Source organism: Callorhinus ursinus, unplaced genomic scaffold (genome assembly GCF_003265705.2).
Source record: "Callorhinus ursinus isolate GAN/ISIS: 27379988/994484 unplaced genomic scaffold, GSC_fseal_2.0 scaffold8, whole genome shotgun sequence".
NCBI lineage: Eukaryota > Metazoa > Chordata > Mammalia > Carnivora > Otariidae > Callorhinus > Callorhinus ursinus.
This window is the reverse complement of record NW_027397070.1, coordinates 603,091-609,090: the sequence shown is the minus strand read 5'-3', so window position 1 is coordinate 609,090 and position 6,000 is coordinate 603,091.

The following is a 6,000-nucleotide window of genomic DNA, read 5'->3' as shown; positions in this document are numbered from 1 at the left end:
TTGGACAGCCACATGCAGAAGACTGAAACTGGACCATTTCCTTACAACACACACAAAAACAGGCTCCAAATGGTTGAAAGACCTAAACGTGAGACAGGAGTCCATCAAAATCCTAAAGGAAAACACAGGCAACAACCTCTTCTACCTCAGCCGCAACAACTTCTTCCTAGAAACATCACCAAAGGCAAGGGAAGCAAGGGCAAAAATGAACTACTGGGATTTCATCAAGATAAAAAGCTTTTGCACAGCCAAAGAAACAGTCCACAAAACCAAAAGACAACCGACAGAATGGGAGAAAATATTTGCAAATGACATATCAGATAAAGGGCTAGTATCCAAAATCTATAAAAAACTTATCAAACTCAACACCCAAAGAACAAATAATCCAATCAAGAAATGGGCAGAAGACATGAACAGACATTTCCAAAGAAGACATTCAAATGGCCAACAGACACATGAAAAAGTGCTCAACATCGCTCGGCATCAGGGAAATCCAAATCAAAACCTCAATGAGATACCACCTCACACCCGTCAGAATGGCTAAAATTAACAAGTCAGGGAACGACAGATGTTGGCGGGGATGTGGAGAAAGGGGAACCCTCCCACACTGTTGGTGGGAATGCAAGCTGGTGCAACCACTCTGGAACACAGTATGGAGGTTCCTCAAACAGTTGAAAATAGAGCTACCATACGATCCAGCAATTGCACTACTGGGTATTTACCCCAAAGATACAAATGTAGGAATCCGAAGGGGTACGTGCACCCCGATGTTTATAGCAGCAATGTCCACAATAGCCAAACTGTGGAAAGAGCCAAGATATCCATCGCAGATGAATGGATAAAGAAGAGGTGGTATATATACACAATGGAATATTATGCAGCCATCAAAAGGAATGAGATCTTGCCATTTGCAACGACGTGGATGGATCTGGAGGGTGTTATGCTGAGTGAAATAAGTCAATCAGAGAAAGACATGTATCATATGACCTCACTGATATGAGGAATTCTTAATCTCAGGAAACAAACTGAGGGTTGCTGGAGTGGTGGGAGGTGGGAGGGACGGGGTGGCTGGGTGATAGACATTGGGGAGGGTATGTGCTATGGTGAGCGCTGTGAATTGTGCAAGACTGTTGAATCACAGATCTGTACCTCTGAAACAAATAATGCAATATATGTTAAAAAAAAAAAAGAAGAAGAAGAAGAAGATAGCAGGAGGGGAAGAATGAAGGGGGGTAAATCGGAGGGGGAGACGAACCATGAGAGATGATGGACTCTGAGAAACAAACTGAGGGTTCTAGAGGGGAGAGGGTGGGGGGATGGGTTAGCCTGGTGATGGGTATTAAAGAGGGCACGTTCTGCGTGGAGCACTGGGTGTTATGCACAAACAATGAATCATAGAACACTATATCAAAAATTAATGATGTAATGTATGATGATTAACATAACAATAAAAAATTTTAAAAACATAATCCTTCCATCCTAACTTACTTAAGATTGTTGCCCATATTTTGCCCTCATGAATAATGCTGCTATATAAACACTCCTTTCTGGCCTGCCTTCCTTTTTTTTTTTTTTCTTTAAGGTGCATTTATTTATTTGAGAGAGAGAGAGCATGTGACAGCAGGAGAGAGGGGCAGAAGGAGAGGGAGAGAAAGTCCCAAGCCGACTCCATGCTGAGTACAGAGACTGACATGGGTCTCCAACCCCCAGATCACAACCCAAGCCAAAACCAAGAGTTGAATGTCTAACTGATGTCCTAGACCTGCCTTTCTTTAAGTGAGAACTCAAAAATGGAATTATCAGGTAAAAGAAATATGAACATTTTAATGACCTTGATTTGTAATGTTAGATTGCTTTCCAACAGGATTGTGCACTTCCAAATTCCATCTCAAATTTCATTTTATAAATCAGAATGAAAACTCACCCATACTTCACCCAAAGAGAATTTTGTTCAGTCTTTGATTCCAAACAAACTGTGTAATATATGACTGATTATCATATTAACGTGGGGCAGCCCTCAATTTTCATATCCAAGTAACCTACAGTTTGAGTTTCAAAGCTCTGGTCAGCTTTATCTTGTGTGAGGACAAAGCCACAGCAATAATCATCTATTTTCTAAACCTAGCTGACAGTAGGCTATAATGCTTAACAAACTTCACTGAGGATTTGAAGACAATATACAGGGAATTACAAAGCAGGAAAGGAAAATGTTAGAATTGACTACACAATTTTACAGTTTGTGTGTGTGTGTGTGTGTGTGTGTGTGTGCGCGCACGCGCACAGATTTTTACAGTTCTTAATGCCTGATGACAATGCTTTGTCATAAGAATCCCCTCCTGGCTCTCCTTCCTCACCTTGAATTGTAGCATGTCATTTATGCTCACCTTTCCCCCGTATCTCCTATGCGTGATTATGTCCCAGCTCCCAAGTTCAAAGCCCTACATCTCATGTCTACCCTTCCTTATAAGCTCCTAAAATATGTTAAGATTGTATTAATTTCTCAGAAATGCACATAATAAAGATATCCTTACAAAATTAATCAGAATACACCTCATTTTTTAAAAGATTTTATTTATTTATTTGACAGAGAGAGACACAGCGAGAGAGGGAACACAAGCAGGGGGAGTGGGAGAGGGAGAAGCAGGCTTCCCGCTGAGCAGGGAGCGCGATGTGGGGCTCGATCCCAGGACCCCAGGATCATGACCTGAGCAGAAGGCAGGCACTTAACAACTGAACCACCCAGGCGCCCCTTTTCACATCTCATTTTGAAGCATTTGGATTTGGATTTCCAAAGTTCAGGGTCACCCTAAAAAGAATGAGTATCACCACAGTGGTCTCTCCTGCGCAAAGAACCCACCCCATATACAAGCCCCATCTTGCAGCCTTAGATCCACAAGATACAGTTTGTTGTCAGGATTTCACCTTCCACGAACCAGAGGACAGTGAAATACTGAGATCTAGTCCCAGAACCTCTGCCACATAACACTGCGCGAAAGTTCAAGATTAGAAACGAAATAGCTAACACTTTCATATACGGCTTATTATTGCCAGCACTGTTCTGGATTACCTGTTATAGAGGTAGGTAAGCAGATAGATAGAGGCAGAGACATACATACATAGTTGTAACACACAACAACCTGTGAGGCAAGGTACTGGTATTATTCTCATTTTATAGATGAGGAAACTAAATCAGAGAGAGAAAGTGACTTGCTCAAGACCACGCAGCTAGAAAGAAGCAAATTCAAATCCAGACAGTCTGCTCTCAAAGTCCCCAGTCTTAACTCACAGCAGACACACCCTCCGGAAATAACACCTTCTCAGGCCGCCGCCGCCTCTGAGTTTAGCTGCAGCCGGAGCCGCCCCATAGCCACCTGTCTGTCAGAGCACAAAGGTCAGAGGCAGAGCCTGTCCTCCGCAGCTCCACCGGGAGGAGGTAACTGACTTCGTCAGAGTGACTAAGGCATGAAGAAAAACCACCTCTCCTGTCCCAGCCATCCAGAACAGGGTAAGACAGCAGCACGGGGGCTCGGCGGGCCTGCGGCCGGCGCCAGCACAGCACGCTGGACCCGGACGTCTGGCCCGTGCAGTCCACCTGCTTCCGCAGCCGTCACCTGGTGGGCGGCTCAACGCCTGCGAGAAGACGCAGACCCGGACCAGGGCAGCCCTCCGCGGAGCCCCATGGTTATTTTCAAGGACAACACCGCCACCGCTGGAGAAGTTCCTCAGAGACACAGAAGTGGCGGGGAAGTAGCAGCAGGGGTGAGAGGAGCGGCAGCAGCGGTGGGAGGGGTCGTGGAGGTAACGCGGGGACACTGAGCACCCCGTCCGGAAAACACGTACCAGAAGAGACGCTTCTCGTTACAAAGACCAGAGGTTGCCATCATTTAGCTGGAAGAAAGCTATTGTGAAAACTGCCTGCCGTGTTTGCTAGCGACTTGACACTTACCTCCCACTGTCAGGGAAACATAAAGAAGGAACACTCCCCACATCTGCTGCAGGACACCCCGAGCCAGGCACTGCATCCCAGGTGCCTGAGCCACTGGAGCCGGCAGAAGGTCCTTGCCCTCCCTGGAGGGGGAGCCCAATCTGGATGCAAAACCCAGAAGAAACACCAGGGGAGGGACTCCCGTCTTGACCCGTGACTTTCAGCTCCAATGGGAGCCGCTGGGGCTTCCCTTAGAGCAGCGTCTTGGTGGGACATTTTCTACTGAGGAATCCACAGACTTTAGTCCTAGAGATTCTGTGAACACTGAACAGAATTGTGTGTAAAGAACAGAGACAACTTGGGGCGCCTGGGTGGCTCAGTCGTTAAGCGTCTGCCTTCGGCTCAGGTCATGATCCCGGGGTCCTGGGATCCACCCCCGCATTGGGCTCCTTGCTCAGCGAGAAGCCGGCTTCTCCCTCTGCCCCTCCCCCTCCTCCTGCTTGCGCGCTCACGCGCGCGCGCTCTCTCTATCAAATAAATGAATAAAATCTTAAAAAAAAAATTCAAAAGCAGGGTGCCTGGGTGGTTCAGTCACTTACGGGTGCAACTGTTGACTTCCGCTCAGGCGTGATCTCAGCGTGAGATTGAACTCCACACTCAGCGCACAGTCGGCTTGGGATTCTCTCTCCCTCTCTCTCTCCCTCTCCCTCTCCCTCTGCCCCTCCCACTTGTGCTCTTTCTCTAAAATAAATAAATAAATACATATTAAAAAAAAAATTTCTCTCCCTCTCCCTATGCCCCTACCCCTGCTGGCTTGCTCTCTCTCTTAAAAAAAAAAAAAAACAACTCAAAAACAACTTGCAGAGCGATGGGCCTTTAATGGTCTTATCTTTGTCAATATATGTATTATATACAGGTGTTTGTAATACATATGTACATATATATCCTTTTAGAAGTGTGGGGATGCACACATTGAACTACTAACATCGGTTATGTTAGGCTGCAGTGGCAGAGTGGAGGGGATTGTTTTTCCTGCACACCTCTATTGCTGAATGTGAAAATGAACAGGTTTCATTATTTAATTTAAAAGAGAATTGAGGAACACCTGGCTGGCTCAGTCAGAAGAGTGTGTGACTCTTGATCTTGGGGTCATGAGCTCAATCCCCACGTTGTGGGTAGAGATTACTAAAAACAAACCAAAAAAAAAAACCTTTAAAAAATAATAAAACAGTAAAAAGTAAAAGAGAGAACTGAAAGGAAAGAAAAGAGATACAGGAGAAAGATGAGCTGGGGGAAAGAAGGGAGGAAGAAAATGAGAACTAAAGAAAAAAGAGAGTAAAAAAAGAAAACCTCAACCATATCTTAAACTATTTATAAGATGTTCCAAAAAGAAATTTCCTGTGATCTGATAAATATTTTTCCATACCTATTGACCTCTCGTTAATACCATTTACTATCAAAGGCAGCTACAATAAAAAAAGATAGGCAAGGTTCCTGGGTGGCACAACCGGCTCTTGATTTTGGCTCAGGTCATGATCTCAGGGTGGTGGGATCGAGCCCCAGGTCAGGCTCCCTGCTCAGCAGGGAGTTTGCTTTTCCCTCTGCCCCTATCTCCTCTCATGTTCTCTCTCTCTTTCTCTCTCAAATAAATAAATAAAATATTTTTTTAAATTTTTAAATGTTTAAAAATTTTTAAATAGATGGACAATAGGAAGTGTTGTTGAAGATGGGGAGAAATTGGAACCTTTGTACATTGCCGGTAGGAATGTGAAATGGTGCAGCCACTGAGAAATTCTGGCAATTCCTCAAAATATTCAACATAGAGCATATGACCCAGGAATTTTACTCCTACATATTCCAAAAAAACTAAAACCATATGTACACACAAAAATGTGTACATGAATAGTCACAGCAGCATTATTTAAACAGCCAAATAGTGTAAAAACCAAAATGTCCATCAGCTGATAAATGGATAAACAATACAGTATATTCAGAAAAAATGGAGTAGCATTCAGCCATAAAAAGGAATGAAATTCCTTCGTTAAGTTGATCCACACTACAACATGGAGAAGCTT